This window comes from Meleagris gallopavo, chromosome 17 (assembly GCF_905368555.1).
Source record: "Meleagris gallopavo chromosome 17, MGAL_WU_HG_1.1, whole genome shotgun sequence".
In the NCBI taxonomy this organism is placed as follows: domain Eukaryota; kingdom Metazoa; phylum Chordata; class Aves; order Galliformes; family Phasianidae; genus Meleagris; species Meleagris gallopavo.
The window spans coordinates 3,330,885-3,351,403 of NC_139420.1; the positions used below are offsets into that span (position 1 = coordinate 3,330,885).

Genomic DNA, 20,519 nt, shown 5'->3' on the forward strand with positions numbered 1-20,519 from the left:
GGAGGAAATCAAGTTGATCAGCCCCTCCAATAGGCTGTTTTGGGAATTCTGGTCCCCATTTGATGTATCCGTTACCTCCATGGATTTATCAGCTTCAGGCACGGTTGATAGTTTGTCTATTATATCTTCTTGTTTGTTTTCCATTCTGTCCAGCTTTTCAGCTACCTTTGTAATGGCTGAAACACAAGCTCGCAGAGGGCTTAAATGTAACTCAAAGTCTTGAAGTTTATTAACCAATTCACTTATAAGGGGTCTTCTTTCCCCTCTGCCATACATTGCTGCAAATGTGCTGGCGTACCTTTCTGGTGCGGTCTTTGTGAATGTACGCCACATGTTTGGTGTACACCTGACTCTCTCGGGATCATGCTCTTGGTCTGGCTCGTCAGGAATGAAATCGGGGCTATGTAGCATTTCCACCACAGCATATTCTCTTAAATAACAGATGCCTTCTTCCATATCAGCCCATTTCTTTTTCTCAGGCATCAGATCATCTTTGAAGGGATATCTTTCTTTTACAGCTAACAACATCCGCTTCCAGAGGGTAAAGGCCTGGTTCTGGCATGTACTAATACCTCTGTCAATGGCTGAGTCCCTAGCAACGCCACCCAGTTGGCGAGCTTCTCTACTATCCAGCCACACACTGTTGGCCCCATTGTCCCAACATCGAAGTAACCAAGTGGCAATAGGCTCATTTGGGTGACGTGAAAAGTCTTTTCTCAGACTTCGAATTTCATTCATTTTCAGAGATCGATCAACAATGGTAACGATATCTTGCTCACCTCTTACTCTTTCGGGACTTCTTGTTGCCCTCATTGGCGCCGGTGACCGTGGTCTTACTGAGGGCCCCTCCCCTGGACTTAGGGGTGCTTCTTGTGGATCTTGGAGCCACTCCTCTGGACCTCTCTCCTCTTCTTTCTTCTCTTCTAACTGAGTCGAGATTCGTTTCATTTTCCGTCCTCTTACAGGGGCAAGTGACATCAATTGTGGTGCTTCCTGTAGTTGATCAGGTTGGTCAGTTCCAATGCTCTCATCCTCCAGTTCAGCTCGGAGCCTGTCTCGTTCGATTATGAGAGTATCTAGCTCAGATTGGAGGGTGTCTTGTTGAGATTGAAGACTGTTGAGTTTGGATTGCAGGGAGTCTCTCTCAATTCGGAGGGCATCTCTCTCAGATTGGAGGCTGTTTCTCTCGACCAGGAGACTCTCTCGCTCATTTTGCACTGTTTCCCTGAGACTCTCCTTTTCAATTTCACAAACTCTCTCCCTCTCCAGGATAGTATTGAATAAGGCCCGGTAAGCATTAGCCAGGCCCCAAACAATTTGGGCCTCCTCAGATCTTCCTGAGCCACGACATTCCTGTCTCAAATATCTGTTTAAATTTTCAGGGTCTTTCAGGTGTTCTGGAGTAAAGTTCCATGACACCGAAGATTTCCATCTCTCTAAAGTCTCCCCCAGGCCTCTCCACATTCCCTGCCACTCAGTATTTACTGGTTTTGGGGCAGACTTCCTCAAAATATAATAAATACTAATAATAAGTGAAATGGTGAGCAGTACATTCACGGAGATTAATAACGTGATCAGGTGAGCATTGAAAATCCGCATAAAGAATTCAAAGGAGAGGCTGGAAACCTGCTTAAAAATCCCCAACCCTGTAAAATTAGCAGCTCCCTCTGGAATGGTATGCCACATAATATGCAGATGCCACATAGTTATTTCCATCCATGTTTTCAATTGGCTATATATACCTATTGCTCCATAGAGCAAAGTGGTGAACTTAATTAAGGCCCAGTATGTTTTTAGCATTAAGAAAGAAGAGACAGTGGCATGCAGCCCCTTAAAAGGCAGTTTCAGTAGAGAAAGCATTTTTTCTCTTTTTTTTTCTTTTACAGAAACAAGATAGCAAGGCTCAAAGTTTACAAATATCCTAGACTATTGGCCGTCCGCCTGGACTTTTCAAGGTCACGCTTTCAGACAGTACTGGTGAAACAGATAAACTTTCCCAATGAAGCTGTCTGAGAGCGGAGAGAGAGATTTGTTCAAAAAGCTAAAAAGCAACTTATGCCCGCATTCTCCACCAAGAATGTCAACGGTTTACGGGCTGGTTCGGCCCGGTTCCGTGACTAGAAGGGCGGAGGGATCCGCGGATCCGCGCCCCCGGAAAAAAAAAGAAAATAAGGGACCCCGAAATAATTGAAAACAGTGGCAACAATCTGAGGTAAAACAAAGTAATTTACTAAATATGGTATCAACAGAATTTTATAAGGAGAGAGAATGTGAAATTGATAGTGGATCGGCCTTACCACAACGCTGAGATGAGAAGCGCAGGCAGAGAAGCGCAGGCGAGAAGCGCAGGCAGAGAAGCGCAAGCGAAGCAGCGCAGGCAGAGAAGCGCAAGCGAAGCAGCGCAGGCAGAGAAGAGAGCATCAGGTGACCTTGCCGGGAGTTATATCTCCTCGCTGACCGCAAAGCCCCCTGGGGAAACGTAGCTGCTCTTCTCCGCTGGACAGGCACCCGGAACTTGAGCATCAGCAGTCAAACCCCCAGTACATTGCATGATGTTATGATGTGGAACACCGATAATGAAAAATCATGAAACCATGACACTTCTCCATCTGGTTTCCATCAGTCGTGTCCTTCTCCAGTCTTCATAGTTTTAAGAGCATCTGTCAGTGAGGGAGAAGGGAGCTTGTATCCTGGTCAGCAGTTGCAGTGATGTGACACAACTGTGAATGGGGTGGTCAAAAAGGACAAGGGTTGGTGGTGTGGTTCCACATTAGTGCAAATAAATGAGTGGGTTTCTGCAAGACAGTTGTGGTTCACTCTGTGGAAAAGTACTGCTTGCCTATGTTCTCAGCCTTTTAATGAAGTGAAAGATACAGACAGTTGGTAGGAATTAATACTATATATAACCAGATTGCACTTTAACTGGTACATTGAAAGAAACAGAGAATGTCCTTTTTTCCTTTTATTTTTTTTCCTATTCGCTAACAGCAAGTTAATGAATAAAAGTGAGATGGTCTTTTCTACTAGTGAAGAAAAGCTTTAGTATTTTTCTTTCCAATTTTCTTCCCCCATGATTCCTATTTTGAATCTTTTCTGTTGAAAATCATGATAAACATTTTTTTCAAGCAGGTTTGATTCAACTGACTTAAATGTTTCCCAGTCTGCAAATGCCTCTAATGGTTCCCAAGCAGGTTGAAAAACCAGAGCCTGGATTGAGCTGTTAGAACACATGCAGAGATCTGTGAAGAAAAATTAGCCTTTCTCACAGACCGTAAGAACAGTGAAAAGAAGAACAATGACAAAAGCTATTGCTGAACAAAGTGGATTATTTTTAGAACCTTTATTCTGTTAGCTCACCTAGCTGAAAAGAGGAGCCGTTCTGTGCCTACCTATCTGCCTGTCATTGTGTTCTGTAGATGCACTGAGTACATGTAATAAAGGTTTACACAAAAGAATAGGAAGATCCTTCTATAACTGGTATGCTGTCTTCTCTTTTGAAGAGTCACTGATTAAAGAATAGCGAATTTTAGGTCACAGTGATCTAACCTTCTTTCACAGGTTTAAATATGTCTGTTCAACTCCCTAACACAAGACAGCTGTGTATATTGGGGTTTGTTCTGATCTGTATTTTGGGCAATTTTGGTAATATTCATTTTTATATCAGTCATGAACCAAAATGGATTCAATTCAAAATGAAAAAAAGAAATGTGGAATTCTTCAAAGGCTTGATAGTTTTGCCTGTGGTTTGTTGTAATTCTGTAGTAACTTTATTCAAATAAATACAGTTTCATGGTAAGCAGGAAAGGCTTTGATGATTTGATAGATCCTTGTCATAGTCTTGATTATTTATGACACTGCATTTTCTAGATTTGAAAGATCAGTTTGTATGTATATAGTGTCAAGGCCCAAAGTGGTATGCTGCTATGTTCAAAGCTCTGGTCCAGCACAGTGAGAGTCCTCACTAAAAGTGTAAGTGCTGCTATTCTAATCCGTGGTGACTGTTCCCTGCTGTAGTAGATACCATCCTTGTTAACAGTTAATTTTTGAATCTGCAGGACTTTGCTGTAACTTGCACATTTTCATCCTTATGTTTTAAGCATCAACACTTCAAATGCAATACAAAGCATTTTACCTTTACTTTTTTTTTTTGCCACTGAAAAACTTTCACCTATGTGAAACCTTTGCTCTCCAGAGTTGTGTCTTGCCAGCAGCTAGCAGCGCGACTGAATCTTTTGAGGGGGCTTACTGTAGGAGATGGGAGCTTTATTCTCCTAAATTTCCTCTTCTCCCCACAGCCAGGCAACACTCAGAGGCAACAAACTACTTTGGGAGTTTGTTATCACAGAAGCTTTTGCTTATCTCTTGGTGGGAGACCTGTTCTCTCCCTTAACTTTTGTCTATTATTTCAGTTCACAGACTGGTTTGTGCAGTTCCATTCTGTTTTCACCTTAATTCTTTCTGAATACTAGTGAAAACTCATTGCATATTTGGTTTCTAGCTTTTGTTGCTGTTGTTGTTTTTCCCAGCTGGATTGATGCCCAATCCTATGAATTCTAAAGTCATTTAAATGTGGAATGTGTTCATCTTTGAATGATATATTCTGTATAATATTCATTAATTTCAGAATATCTTACATAAGTGAAGCTAAAGCCTATACGTGATAAATGCATGTAAATCACTGCTGATGCTTGCATAAAACCATGAATGGTACTGATTAGCCTGTTGGGGAACTAGCAGTGTGTTGCAGACCCATACCATAGGGTTACTGAAAGAGTTTAAATAGGAAGGTGGCAAGCTGTTCTGTTGCCAACTTGTTTGATAGGTTGTTCTCTAGTCTCTTCTGGATCTCAAAAGCTTGGAAGTCAGTTCTCCGAAAGTCCTGCAATGAAAGACTTGGTGCTCCTGGGGTTCAGATTTGGATGGAACTGCCCTAGGGCAGCAAAGTCAGGTAAACTGTATTTAAAACAAGAACCTTTCCTTTCTTACATTTGCACAAAGTTAGAAATGTGAGAAATTTTGTTCTGAATTGTAATGAAAGCACAAGAGAAGTTGAGATTCTTCATGAAAAGAAAAGTCTGAGGGTACTGTATAATTTATTTGGAAAACAATTTGAATGATAGTGTGGCACTAAATATTGTTACTTTGATTTTGTTGTGACGCAGAGCAAGCACCAATGCAACCAGCAAGCTACAACAGTGGCCTTGTACAGCTTTTTTTTCCAGAGGTTTAATGCCTGTGTTCACTGAAATCTGAATTGGAGTTTAAAATGAGGTCTTGCCTAGAGGAGATTATTTTTATAGTGTGCATTTCACTGGACAGCAAAGCAATTACTTCCTAAATTTAGAAATTATTCTCTCCCATATTATGGCAGGGTTGGACACGTTTTTGCATTTGAGCAACTTTCAACATACATTTTGCATGCAAGAAATAATGCTATTTGACAATCTGGCAGAGTAGAGCAAAATATTCCAAATTTGTTTTTAACCAGGGAACACACTAGGAGTTTGCAGGTTTGCTGTGGCAGAACTGTAGATTGCCATAATGTTCAGATTGCCATCTTCTCTGCAGGAGCATATCCCTTCACTGCGGGTTGTTTGGGACTCTCAGGGGAAATGCTCACTCCCTTCCTACATGTGGTTCAGCTAGCAGTGGTTAGCAGATTGAGTTGAGGTGACAGCATTAATGTCAATCCAGTTGTTCTCAATGAAAGAACAAAATTATGATAAGTCATTTGGTTAATTATGTAGCTAAAACCTATTGAAGATGATACGGTCTTGGCAGCACCAAGGCTTAATCATGCTGAATTATGCTGAAAACAGTAAAGAAAAGGCCCAGATTCTGATCCTCTGAATGGAGCAAAAAAAAACCTGAATACAAAACATTCTGGCAGTGAGTTTCGTTTCCTCTGCTTAAATAGAGCGTTGTCTGAGTGTTTGAAGGTGCAGGAGTTGGCATTTGGTTGAGTTCCTAATCAAGTGGCAGTTTCCATTTTGACAAAGACTGAAACAGAATCGTAAGTTTGAACAAATGGACTTAACAAGCTCCCCTCATCTGCCTGCTTTTCAGCAGAAAATAAAAGGAGAATGGTAACATGAATTCTCTGGTGAGTTACAGTACCAATAAGAGAGACAACTCAGAAAATCTTACTTCTTTCTCAATTTTACTATGCTTTTTTTCTTTTCTTTTTTTTTTTTTTTCAGCCACCCAAAAGCTATATACTAATTTCTCCTGACTATTTTCTATTTTTTTAATAGGTCTGTTAAGCAGAACTAAACTTGGCATAGCTGCATAAAACCTAAAATGCCTAAGAGAAAGATATGCATTTAGCAGATAATCTCCTATCATACATCAAATGATTTGAGGCATAGGTTTAAAATTAGTGATTTGGAGAAGTTTCAAGGAAAAGAAAAAGTTGTGTTTGACATGTTGCCAGCGAATAATGATATTCTTTTCCTAGAATAATTTCAAGGGAGTGTCTTCCCATTTAGACTTAACTGTAAGTAGATTATTTATCCACAATGAGAAGAATTTAGGCTACATCTACTTCAAATGAATGATGACTTATGAGTGATGCTAATTTATTTCTAATTCTATCCATTCTCCAGTATTTGCTAGTGATAATTATGAAATAAAGAAACATGGGAGGAGTTTGCAGCCTTCTGCTGCACACTGGGTGGTAGTGCTATCAAGGGAATTTGAAGGGAAAATAGATTGCCTTTTGTACATATAGCAATTTTGATCTTCAAGTTATTCCAGAAACTTTTTTTTTTTGAGAATCAGACAAAGATTGACAAGAATAATCCTAATAACTATAATATAATTAATTTCAGACATTAAATGCGGTGTAAAGTAGAGGAAAAGAAAATATGAATAAATCAGATGGCCTGTAACATGTTTTCCTGTCAAACTCAATTTAGTAGTTTGCTGGGGCCTTATAAAATAGAAGGGTAAACCACTAATGGAGGGAAAAGATCGCTAATGAAGGGATATTCAAATTAAGAAGAAAGTTAAAGCGTTGTCATTGTTGTTGAGATAAATGATAAACCAAATCCTAGGTCCAACTCTCTCTATTCATACCCTGCAGGCTCTAGAAGATTTCTTGGAATCTTGAGTGAGAATGCATGTAGAAGAGGGAAAGAATTGTCTGTGGTGTCCAGTTATCCTTAAATGAGGTGCACGCTCACACTGAAATGATAGTTCACTAAAAGGCAGCATCTTGGATATAGTTTGCCATGAAGTGCTATGAAATGGTTCTCATAGATGTATATTCTAGTCAAAATATTTGTAAGAAAGTAGAAATTAGTGGAATGCTACAGGCAGTATAAACAGTAATTCCATGGTTATATATTTTGAACTGCGAAATTTAGGAGAAATATCAATATTTCATATGCTGTTATGCCTATTAGAATGACTGATATTTTGATTGTCACTGGAGCAGGGGAATCTGTCAAGACATCTGATCTCTGGAACCTCATCAATCTCAGGTAATCACTTTTTTGAGGCAGATGTCATTATTCAGTAGATGGGGAAAAAAAAAACCCTCCTGTTTTTAGAAAACTTAATGTGCAGCTGAATGAAATTTTCAGTTTCGTTCTTCACTTTATTGATATCCATAGCAGTCATGATCAACTTAATTTAACTTAGTGTCAGTATGAGTTTCTGCCTAAATGTCATGTAGAGAAGCTTAGCAACATTTACACTTGCACATGGCATTTGTGGACTACAACATTACACATACATGCAGAACAGTACACTTTATTTTAAAAATAGGGAGGGCAGATGACTGAATTATTGTGCTGTCTTGGGGTCTGCTTTTGTTTTTCTTGAGTTTTTTTCTGAAAAACATCCTGATAGCCAGCCTTCCTGCATCCACTTACATTTACATCACTTTTTTGGAGTTCTTCATGTCCCTAGAAATGCTTCCTCATTTAAGAGTCTGTATTCATAATGAGAGAAAAATTAAAACTTTTTTCTTGATTAACATTATATTTGGAAATTCAGCCCATTGAAATTCAGAAGCATCACTTAAATTTATTATCTGTTTATATTTAACACTAATTTCTTTTGGCTTTATCAGAGCTAATTAGTTTGCTTGAGAAATGAAGATTTTTCAGAATGCCTTGATTCAAGTAAATACATTGAGGGGGGGGAAAATAGTAATTTAAAAATACTTCAATATGAATAAAATTATGTATTAATGACATTTGTAATAGGTAGAAATACAGCTGACAGTAACTGATCTCAAGTGTCTAAAATGCTGGAAATTTTGTGTAGTTTTTAAATGTCCTCCAAGGATTTATTTTGCATACAGAATTATAATCAACTTGTGAGAGATCTGTTTCATGCTTCATGAGTAGATTTCAGCTGTAGGTTTTTAACATACATATCATTTTTAACAGATGAGCTCAGAAATTATGCTAATATCCTCTATATATTACTTATATGCTATGATGAACCATGAGGCTTTTTAAATTTAATATCTTATTTTTTAAAATTTCTTTCATTTTTCAATTGATGATTCATGTGGAAGCACAGTTTTGATACTTTCTAGAAATATGAAACAAAAGCGACTTTTCCTTTTTAATCAGTAGAGATAAATTACTTGTGTTCATTGTTTTCCTTAATTGCACTTGTGCACAGCGTGCAAAGTTCAGAAACTGTGAAGTGATGAAAGCTCAGATGAAATAAAATGGAACGAATCTCCATATTCCTGAAACTTAAACTGAATTCATTCTTCTTCAGATTTTGGGGTAGTGTTTTATAAATGGAGGCTTCTCCCTTTCATATATCTGTGAATGGAAAAAGAAGAGAATTGGTAAAGCAAACAGTACAATAAGTCTAGCTTACTATTTATGGTACTGTTTGCAAACCTAATATTTCATATGAATAATATCCTTCATTAATGAAATCATTACTCCTTAGTCTTTTTTTTTTTTTTTTTTTCACCTCATTGGCCTTTTCTTTCTTAAAACTTTGATACTGGTCTTTTGATTTGGGCTGTACACCTTTAAATTAGTTTAAAAGCTCTTCAGTGGATCAAATAAATCACTCCATCAGTTATTTGAAATGTTATATAAAAAAAAAAATTATCAGTTAAGCTTTGATCAGTCAGTAGATGTTAATTACCACAGTGTCTTGAAAAACCTTCCTGATCTTGAGGTTTCTAGATCTATGTTAAATGATACCTGAGCAAAAGTGTTGCTCAGATGGAGAGCTATACAAATGTGGGAATGGAGAAAGCTGCCATTAAAATCACCCTACGTTCTGTCGCAGAAGGCACCCCAGGAGCCAGCAGCTGAATTGTATTTGTTAGTATGTACAACCTGGCAGTGTTTATCAGTTATGTTCCTGGGGAGATTAAAAATCACAGTTCATTTAGAAGTTAGCTTTAAAATTTCTAAATGTAGGATCAGTACTTTCGTTAACATTGCTTTGTTGTGTAGCAGCTTGAAACAGTGCAGACACAACATTCTTTGTACGCTTGTGTTCATCAGTATTTCACTTGTTTCTGTCCTTTGAGCCTTTCCTGGGAACTTCCATGAGGCTTTCAACTTGTGACTGCCACAACAATCGATTTTTATGAACTGAAAAAACTAAATATGACAACCCCTGAAGCTAAATATTATTAGCATTGAAATTATTTTCTTTTGATCTTTAATTCAGCATGAGAAATTTTCAGCGTTCAATTTTATAAAGTGGAATAGTATATTCCAGTAGCAGTGGCAGTAGCAGCATCAGTGCTTTGCATCATCCCCCTGTGCTCCGAGAGTTCCTTCTGTGGGGTTTTCACTGTGCAGAGTTTAATTCTATTGTATTTCCCCTACATGTATCACGTGAGTCAGGATTTATTTTCTGTTAATTGCAAATCAAAACCAGCTTGCGTCATTTTTCCTCTCCTTTGATTTTTCTCCTTAACAAGGATAATTTGCTAATTTGGTAGTATTTTATACAAAAGATTAATTCTGTGCTCTGATTAGAGCGCAACCTGGTTGGTTAGCTTAAAGGTCTTACAAACTGCTTTTAGGTCATATATATTTTAATGTAAGACTATGATTAAATATCTGCAAATGTACAAACTGCAACAACAAAGACCATGCATCTTTTTAAGATTTATGTAATGCTACATGAAGTAAGAGAGAGAAAGTGATTTTAAGTTATATTCAGGATATGCATAATGCATACTTGCATTAAAAAGGTTTTATGCTCAAAGAAATTAAATTTCTTATCACTTAGATTGTTTTGAGTGACAGAAGGCAAAAACCTCTTGCTGTCTCTGTAACTATTTTACACATTTTATAAATTCTGTGCTTTACTGACATGTCAAGATTTTATCCTAGAAACAACTGTGAATAAACTTTGATTATTTACGTGAATATAAATGCTTTAAGTCCTAGAATACCCTGGTCTAGTTCAGGGATTAGCAATAGAAAGCTGGAATACACAGACAGCGAAAGCTCACAGAATCTTCCTGTTCAGCCTCAAGCAGTTAATAATTGACTTTTAAAGAATAAACTAAAATGTAAATGTTTACTGACATTACAGACCACAAAAGGCTTCTCTGCTGCAGGTACTTACGGAAGCGTGAAGCTGAGCATGGCTTGCCAGCCTGCCTTGTGTAAGTAAAACTAATCATACCTTACCAAATTACCCATTTCAATGTGCTTTTGCCTCTTCTCATCTGGTGGCTGAGAGGTGTCAGGCGTGCCTAACGCCCTCCCCTCGAACAGCCCCCAGGGGAGTGATGTTCCCTTTCCAGCCAGTGGCTAAAAGGTCAGCCTCAGCTGGTAAGGAGGATTAATTTTAATTTTGCAGCATGATGCAGAGCAGCATGAATGAGCAGAAAAAGAATCTGACTCTCTTTCTTTACCTTTGTCATTAAAGAGGGAAGATGGATGCAGTCGTGTATACGCAGGATTACTTTCTGAGTAAGTGGGGGTGAAATATATTTCCTTGCTATCACCTGTAACTCTAGGAAATGAAATAATTAGTGGCTGAGGGTTATATACACCTAATTTGTCATGTTGAAGTGAATTTAACTGATGCCAAATAAATAACATGTTTGCAAAGAGCTGGGAAATAGCAGAGAGAAGTCTGATTGCAACTTTAATGCACGCTTCAAGCATTACATTTATTTTTTTATGTTAGAGTTTAATGAACAGGAAAATACTGTGGAGTTTTGATAAACTTCAGTATTCCACAGCTATTAACTAGTTAGTTCCTTGTCTGAGTTGAGGCCTTGTTGATCCTTTGAGTTTATCCTAAGGAAAGTAGAATGATAAGTAAATATCTCCCTGGCTGCATTAGTTAGACTTAGTAAAGGGAAAATAATGAGAAATAACATGCTAGCTATGCTGTTCGGATATTGTGTTGCTTTTTATGATATGTATGACTCTTGTCTATGCTCTGTTCTTGTCAAAGGTGCCTGGGAAGTTCTCCTAATAGACTATAGAAATGCAGAACAAATTTATGACAGCAAAATAAAGCAAGAATCCAAAGCAGTTGTGGTAGTTTTTAAAGGCTTAAAGACTTACAAATTTGCATGCAACACCATACAGCAAGATTTCTGTGTTAGTATCTGGCTCTGACGGCTTTCATGTTGCTGTTCAGCGCCAGTCAAATCATCTGTGAAACATTTCCAGAAGTGCTTGTTGCTGGTGGCTGGCTCTGTTTTTCTCTAACCATTGGAAGAATCCAAAAATAATGAACATTTTTTGGTCTTAATTACCATGTGCATCTTGGTGAAACACAAGCCTCGTGTATTCCTTTAAGGGACACTGTACAAACTATTGACATCCTCAGGGTGTATTTATAGGTATAGGTATATTCAAGATTTTTTTTATGGTGATCATATGCTGTCATCATGTCTGTCTGTGCTCTGTCAGGTAACCTTTCTTAATATTTTTATCACTCAAAGCTGCAAGGAGTCTTCAAGCACTTACTGCTGTTAAAAAACTGTAAAGCTACTCTCCTTTTTCTGTAAACAAAGGATTATTGCTTCTGAAATTATATGTATATTAATTCGACTTAATTTTAGCAGTTTTACCTTATGCTTTGAAAGACAAAATATATTTAGGCAGGGACTTCCTTCTAATTTGGTAGAGCCTACCTTTGATTCTAAAACGAAATTTGGTCCTTTACTAAGATTCAAGATAGAATGAACGTTAAGAAAATTCAGAAAATATTGACATGTTTTTTGAAAAGCAGTATTTCTCCTTTTTTTTTTTTTTTTTTTTCTTGGAACAGGATGGGGATGAAAGGTTTTAAGGATGGCATTTACTTGTAGCTAGTGTTAGTTGAGGAAGATTTTGTTGGACTACAGAATAATCATCATACCATTTTGTACAGCAAGGAAAGCAGTGGTCCGTACCATTTTGCTCAGCTTAATGCATAATTTTATTTAGTGTTTGGTTTTTACTTAATTTAGTGGAAAGCCTGAAGGCTATAATCTTACCTGTTCTGCAAACACAACTTTTGGATCTTGAATAGCTGTTGATGAATTATGCTTCTTATGTCTAGATCCTAAATTATTCTGCGTGTTTTTCTTATGTTTGTATTGAAATGAAAAATTATTTTCTGCTTTCAAGTCACTTATTTTTTCTATTGTGCTAAACTTTTTGTAGGTTTTCAGAACTGTGCACAATGTCAATATAACCTACCTAATAAAATTTCTGAGACAGCTGTGTCATTACTAATGTCACCAGAACTCACACTTCTTTTTAACATTTGTCTCTTTAAATTTGTTGCTTAAAGAGTTGGCAATCTCTGAAAACATCCTTAGCTTGTTGAGCTGGAGCTGGTGTTATGCTTAGGTTCAGTACATTTCATCCTTTTTTAGTGCCACAGGACTGCATTTTCCACCTGCTGGGGCATGATGTTGCCATGACAACAGCTGATCTTGTTTGGTCTTCTCTCCTCTTTGTGCATGATGGAAAGGAAAGCTTTTTGAGAAATGTTTGTGAAAGCTGATCTAACTAATTGCATTTTAATTATCAGTGAAATAGAACAAGGAGGCTTGTTCTATTTCTAGAAAAATAAGAAATTTCTATCATAAGAAATAGCACAGTGAAATGGACTCTTTAATCAGAGCTGACAAGATTTCTCCATGAGCTATTTCTATATACCAGTGTCTGCAACTGTTGTGTTAGCAGAATATTAACATAAATGGTCTGTAGAAGTCCTGTAAGGTATTCCACTGAGAGATCTTCAAGCCCACACTGCAATTCACCGGTCTTCTGTATGCCTTCTGTTAATCAGCAAATAAAAACCTTAATGACATAGTAGGTAATTAAGGAGATGCAGCAACCTTATCCCTAATGAGCTCCAGTGATGATCAGAATTACTTTGTTCATGTGTTTCTAGCTGACGTGCTTTGTTTGTTCTTCCACTTGTGAAATCATAGCAAATGGAAAATGTGGACAGCAATTTCCTTCTGGATAATCATAAAGTTTGAGTGGAAATCCACGCACTTACAGAGAACAGAAGGAAGAACCATACATTTTTTAACTATTTTTAAATAATTGGTTATTTGGTTTGACATACAAAACTAAGGTATGTCTTCAGCACATCCACTGAAGTAAAGGCAATAGAAAAAATTACTACCTGTCGTAGATGTGAAACAAAACATTATGCCATATGATGGTAACATCAGTAAGAAAATATTTCTTAAGGGAACCACTGGGAATGTCCCCTTCAGACAGCTTGCTACCAGCATTTCAGGGAGCTTGTTTACCCTGCGCTGCATTTCCTTTATGCCTTTCTTCAAATAACTCCGTGTTCACTTATTTCTCCTTTAGAAGTGGATCATTTCAGATTATTTCTTTCTTTTGCTTGCTTGTAAGTTACCCATGAATAAACTCAAATTGTGCCATGGGAAATGAGAATTTAGACCTGGCCTTTCAGATGTGCCGGTTCATTTGGTGCATTGAGATGTGAACGTAAAAATAATAGAAAGGAAAAGCCCTGAATAAATATTGATTTTATTTCATCCCATAAATCAAACTGATTAACTTTCTAATACTGTCCAATGCAAAACACTGCTGTGATACTAAGTTTAAGATTGATTCTCTACTTCTGGCTGCATAAACGTATTTTTATGGTATCCTTGGCTGTGTTTGTGTTGCCAGCAGCTGCCTGTTATCTGACAGCATGATGGAACATCAATACCTGGTTTTTAATGGAAATGCTAAGCAGTAGCTTTGACTATCACAGAGTGAAGGGGCATCTTCAAGAGAGAAACCTGACAAAAGCTAAAGCACGTTATGTAGGAGCATTTTCAGTGGTAGCATTACTTTGGTATAAAACTATCAAAATTTATGCCAGTTTTTTTTTTTTTTTCATATGGTCATTGTTGAAAGCATTAACAGCATCGTACAACTGTAGTTATTGGAACAGCTCATCTACAAGTATTACTGTGTTAAGGTATATAAACAACCTTTTGTTGTTGGGAATTAACCTCTGCTTTTTTCTTCTTCTTTGAAATTAATAAGCCTAGAATTGCTTTGAGTTGATTTTTTGCTTGTCAGCTATACATCTTTATATTCTTTTTCCATGTCAAAGTTAGGTGTGATTTTGTCAGTAGTAATTAATCAGCTATCCAATAATAACATTCCATAGCAGGTACTGGGAAGGTTTACAAACGTGTAACTAAAAATTTGGGCTTGTGTTACATAATGCTTTCTGCAGAAGCTTACCAAAAGATGTAGTGCCACCTACTGCCCGTCAGAGACTTCGTTCTGCCTGTGCTGTGAATTTGAAGTGTGCAAAGACAGTTGGCCTTTGTGCATAGGTGATATATTCCAGGTTCACAGGGGAAGCAGCGTCAGAAAATACAAACATAATTGCAAATACTAAATAGTAGTGGGAAATCTTTGTTTTTACAATGTTCATGTTTACTTCAGCCAGAGTAGATGTAAATCCAGAATTAATGACTTGAAGAGAACTTGTGTAAACTTGGGTATTTGATAATTCACTGTACACAGCTGCAGTTGGGTCTGTCTGGGATGTGTTATGAATTTGTGGGGGTGGGCGTGATAATAAAACTGTTGTACTTCACATATCAAGAATTATCATTTATTTTCATTGTTGATGAGGGGTTTTGTCATTTTCATATGATGTGCGTGGCTGAAGTGGAGAACAGGGCAAAAAAAAAAAAAAAAAAAAAGGTAGCTGTGGTCTGAGAGCAGCAAAGCAAATCGAATATGGATACACAAGATTCCAAAACTGAGGGATCTTCCAAGTCTTCAGGTACATCTGATGTTGAAGTCTCCTTTTCCCTTTTGCAAAAAGTGGCCTGGGCTGCCTTACTGTGTGAAGCAGTGTTCTGGTGAGGCTGGCAGAGCTGAGGTGGTGAGAAAAGATTGTTCAAATAAGTTATGAGAAACAGCACGTGAAGAGTTGATACTCTAAAAGAAGCATGAGTGGAATGAGTTGGTAGTGCAAGCCTATTACCTTAGGAGTCTTACTAAAATGAAAAATAATTCAGTACTTTAATTATTTGTGGCTCTTAACATCTGGTCCTGGTCACTGCAGTGCCAAGCAAGGCGCTGGTGATTTCCAAATATGATACACTGCTACAGTTCCCATGTTCCCTACTTGGTAGTGCTTTCTAAGTAGTGCTATTTTTATGTAGTGTTTATTATGCTACATTCAGCCTACTGATTAGAGGGTAAAGCTGCATTTGTTTTCTTTTATTAGAATTAAGTACAATTTGCATGAAAATGTCTTTTTTAAAAATGAAGCAAATCTAGTTGGGAAGGGATTTTTTTTTTTTTTTTTGTTGAAGCACTTCTAAATAGGCCTTCCTTTGTCTGTTAACATTCGAAGTAAAATTGGGCTCTTTAGTCTTTAAATGCTAACATCATAAAATGTTAGACTACTTTCCTGTACTGCTTGATAATTGTACTTGCCTGTGACAATTCAGAGTCAGAATCGCAGAGAAATATTAGATAAAAGTCTTTAGTTTGTCAAATGCAATGAAAAATAATCAGCCTTCCACTAATTTACAATATATATATTATTACAATTGCATGGTTTTAACTATTAAGTTGGTAATGGTGGAATACAGTACTGGATAGAGCTGTGCTGCACCCTTCATGGCATGGGGAGAAGGGAGGTATTCAGCATCTTTTAGGGCTTTCTTCGATCCTACATTTATGTTACTGGTATGTTGGATATAATAGAATGAGAATGAATAATCTTTGCCTTTTTAATCTTATTAGAAAAAAAAAAATAATAATAATAATAAAAAAGAAAACAGTGGTGTTAAACTTGACCTTAGTGATGAGTCATGTACATGGCAGAAGTATGTAAGAAAGTATCAGAAGCTTATTCTTTCCTCTTTCTTTAAGTACCTTTAGACAACTGGTTTTCAGTTTTCTCCTGGAATAATGTGATTCTGTGCGTGCTTCTCAAAATAGAGAAACATCATGTAGGATTACAGTCAGTGTGTTCTAATGCAGTCACTCCAGGTTACTGGCAAAACAAGTCTCAAAGAAAAAAAGGCTACCGATAAATGAATAGTGTGTAACTTTTTTTTCTTTAAAAAAAAAAAAATTATATATATAATTGATGGATGAGCAAACTAGCACACAGGGCAACAGATGCCTTTCTCCAGGCAATGTAGAACCTTGTTACCCAGACAGTGGTGTCAGATTGTATTAAATCTACAGAAGTCATCCTCCTACTGTGAATTTTTATAGCCAGTCCTCATATCTGCAGGAGAATTTCTACTTTTGCTCTACTAGAAACACACATTTTTGCTTTCATTTCTGCACTTTAAAAGATGCAAATCATATATAAGGTAATACATTTATTTCTAATGTTTTTATTTATAAGTTTTAATGGATATTTTTATTAATTGTCTCATTTTTTGTGAAGGATATACTGGTGTGTCTGTGATGCTCTGGGCGTCCTTTAAAAAATGGCACACTGTAGGACTGATTGTGTTTTTATACATTTGGGAGGGCTGTCAATTTTCTGATTCAGTTTACTTCAAAGATTTTGAAAAGATCATCTTTAGTGTTGTTTTCCTAAATTGAAATGCCTGAGCTGAAAATGCCTGAAGCATTTCTTACATACAGCAGTAAATATCCTTGCTGTTTGGGATTTTGTCTGACATGCTAAAGACAAGGCTTCAGATTCTTTTTGCAAATTACTCTATAGAGTCCTGACATGAATGCATGCTGACTGGCACCCTATCACATATGTGATATATGTAAGTATGGTATCTGTTGTTTCCCATATTTGCTTGTTGAAAAAGCTTAAATAGAAGCAATCTAAGTTCGGTGTAACTTCTGCCTAGATATATTATAAAGAAGTTTGTGTTTTGGCTTGTTCTGTCACCAGCTGATTATTATCTGTGACAATACTCTTTTTTTTTTTTTTCTTTATTTGAGGAGGAGGAAAGTTGAGTATTTCTACATAGTTTCTTCCATCCTTTCCATTCACTTCCCATGTTCATTTCTCTCTAAAATTTTTGGATGCATGCTATCTTTTATCAGACAGTTAATTAAACTGCCTCAAATCTGTGTTGTTTATTTTGTTTGTCTTTTTTGTTTTTGCTGTTAAAAAATGTGCTGTGCAGCAGTGTCTCTAGAAAAGGATAATAGGCAGTTCAACTAATATTTAAAACTCAATGTCAAGACTGTGGACTAGTGAGATTTTTTGGGAATGTGAAGTCCTGCTTCCTTCCCATTTGCTCATTGCTCTGCTAACATTCAGTCAGCATTTGTCTTGGCATAAGTTTAGTACGGTGTCTTGGAGTAACTGGCCTGATGAGTTGTTAATCTCCACTCATCTCAATTAACAGCTGTGATGGTTTGATTTGCATAGGTTAAATGGTAGAGCTAATATGGCTCCTTATGCACAATTAAATTGCTGGAATTGCTACATACAGTGAGTAAAATAAGAACAACTGAGAGAGCAGCTGGGGGAAAAAGGACAAAACCCTCATTATATTTGCAACAAGAGTCAAAAGTTATTTGTATGAAAATAGATAAAATATGAGAGAAGACTGTACTGTAGTGCTCTGCACAGGATTGGTTTTTGGTCTGTCATGAACTGACAAAATCTGAATCTTGTCAAGTCCAGAAATGACCTGCAAAATTCCACAAAATCTCCTCTTAGATCTAAGCAGCAGGGGAGGGGCATCCTTCTGTGTGTTCCCTTTAGACTTCTGGTAGAACTATTAAACTGAGAGTAGGGAAGGCTGTAGGGAAGAAGCCTGAGCATTCATTGACAACCTGGAGGCATGAAGTGTGTATCCAGCCCACTGCCAGGAGATCTGTCATTTGTGATGGCTGCCCTATGTATTTGCTGACCTCTTTGTTTTGTTGACTTGGAGGTTCTGTTTGAAACTGGCAGTTGTAAGAACTGAAGTGAGAAGTGTTGCCCTATTGTTAATGCATTCAATGCTAGCTGTCAAGTACATGAAAGTGAATGGAAAAGGATTCTATTTATTTCTGTATAGTATTTTCAGAAGACATCTGTCTCCTTTAAAGTGTATTTGAAGCTTCAAAACTCTCAGGATACAGCCATAAAATCCCTATGAAGACAACTTACAACATAATAAGATATTAATCTAATGTGTTGAATTTCCCCCAAATGGAAAACAAACCTTTTTTGTGCCCCTCCAGCCCGTCACATGGGTCACATACAGCATGGTGGTGTATGCAGGGCAGCCATGAACTGTCATCTTTTAGAGATTGACTGGGGCTACTGAGATTTTATGCTACATATCTGAATCTTCTGTTTCATCTGAAAACTGTAAAATGTCCTTTTCTTCTACATGACTTGAATTCACTTTTAATATATCAATTTTCTATTGGGTGAAATTTAGTTTTGTGATGATTGAATTAACTTTGGTCTTCTTTGCTGAAGATTTATGTTTAGCTAATCTGGAAAATATTGAAGTCAGTGGATTAGGAAGAGTCACTAACTGCCATGAATATTAAACAATGCATAACTATCATTTGCAAAAATACAGGTGCTATTTCACAGCTACAAGAGAAGAAATTCCTTCTGTGGTGTGAAGAGGAGACGTGAAAGAAGTGCCATTAAAAGTGTTTCTCCAAGTACAGTTAGCAACTGTACTCAACACTGGAGAAACTGCCCATGAGAAATTTTAAGAAGAGATTTTAATCTTTAGGAAATCTTAAAGAAATTGTAATCTTTTTTAGAAGACGTAACTGTTGAGTACGGTTCGTGTTTGCTATACAGAAGCTGGCTTGTGTTCACATGTGGGCATTAAGTATGTGCTGCTTCAGTTAATCCCATCACAGGTTTACTTTCAGGATATGGCAGATGACTGGAGTAGTGTGTGGGAAGGCAGATTTGGAGTAAGTCTGTCACTAAGCCACCTGGTTAGGGGCATGACCTTTGGCAAGTGCCTTGATCTCTCCCTTTCTGTTTCCTGTTTTTCTATTTCTTTATCTTCTTAAATTAAAAGGTAGACTTTTTTTGGAGTACTGGTAATTTCTTTTGTATTTGTGCAATGCACAGACCTGAGTTTCAGCTAAGGCTTCTGTCAGATAATAAATAAACTTGCTTCCTCTTTCTATACATCAGGTAGAAAATTATTATTCCAAGAATGCTTTGGGAAGAGCAAGGGTTTTATCTGTTGGTTTTCTTCCTATGAGCAAGAAAATTTCAGTATTCTTGGTTGGCTTTTATTGTGTTCAGTTGCTTTCTCGTATTCAACAACTGTATGAAAACAGTACTGTTCAAAAACTTTTCCATACAGATAAGTGAAAATATGGGCCAAGTAAATAACAATCACCTACTGTACGTGAAATCACTTTACATGAGTTGTGTGAACATCAGCTTTCTCTGCATTCAGCTAATAAACGTTCAATTGCTGTGTGTTCTTGTATGCCAAGTGAATATATTCACCAAATGTAGCAGATTCATGTGACTGTTGTATAAAAGTACCCAGAGGAATTTCAGTAGTGTGATGGATACTTCATCTATATGCTTCTTTGTTATCTTCTGCAGTAGTTTTCCTGTCAGCAGAACATGCACCTCCTTTCTCCAGCCTGCCAATGATTCCAAAAAGAATTATATATTTTTTTTCTTTCTAGATCATTTTTCATGTGGGTATAAGGGGAAATTCTGGGTAGGCAACTTACTTTAGATTGTTAACAATATTTGCCATGATCCAACCTACTGAAGTCTTATAATCCCAAAAATCCCAAGCACATCTCAGAAGTTGCAGAAACCATTTAGGAAAAAAATGCATAAACTTGGCATCCTTGCAGAGATAGATCAAAAGCTTTAGCAACCCAAGCCCCTGCTATTTAATTACTTTGACCTATGATTATGAGGTATTAGAACTAAACACTTGCAGCTGAATCTACCAGAATTCTTCTCTCAGAGCCCTCTTGTAAAGGTCCATTGTTGAGAGATATTTTAAGTTGTCAAAAACTAAATTAAAACTGTGGGAAATTTTGAATTGATGGTTATGATGACATCTTTGGCAGACATGGCTCAATAAAGGAACTGGGCTTAAACTTAGAAGGCTTCCA

General features: G+C 37.0%; 1 protein-coding gene across 2 annotated transcripts in view; it reads left to right on the plus strand.

Moving 5' to 3' along the window:
- Positions 1 to 20,519, plus strand: part of RIMBP2 (RIMS binding protein 2) — a 116,771-nt gene that overhangs the window by 41,583 nt on the left and 54,669 nt on the right. Inside the window, exon 1 of one of the 2 annotated variants that reach the window (XM_085238703.1) lies at positions 10,784 to 10,925. The exons of the other annotated variant lie outside the window; for it this stretch is intronic. The gene's annotated coding sequence lies outside the window, so the exon portion shown is untranslated. Of the gene's footprint in view, positions 1 to 10,783; positions 10,926 to 20,519 lie in introns of those variants that run through there. 2 annotated transcript variants of the gene reach the window in all.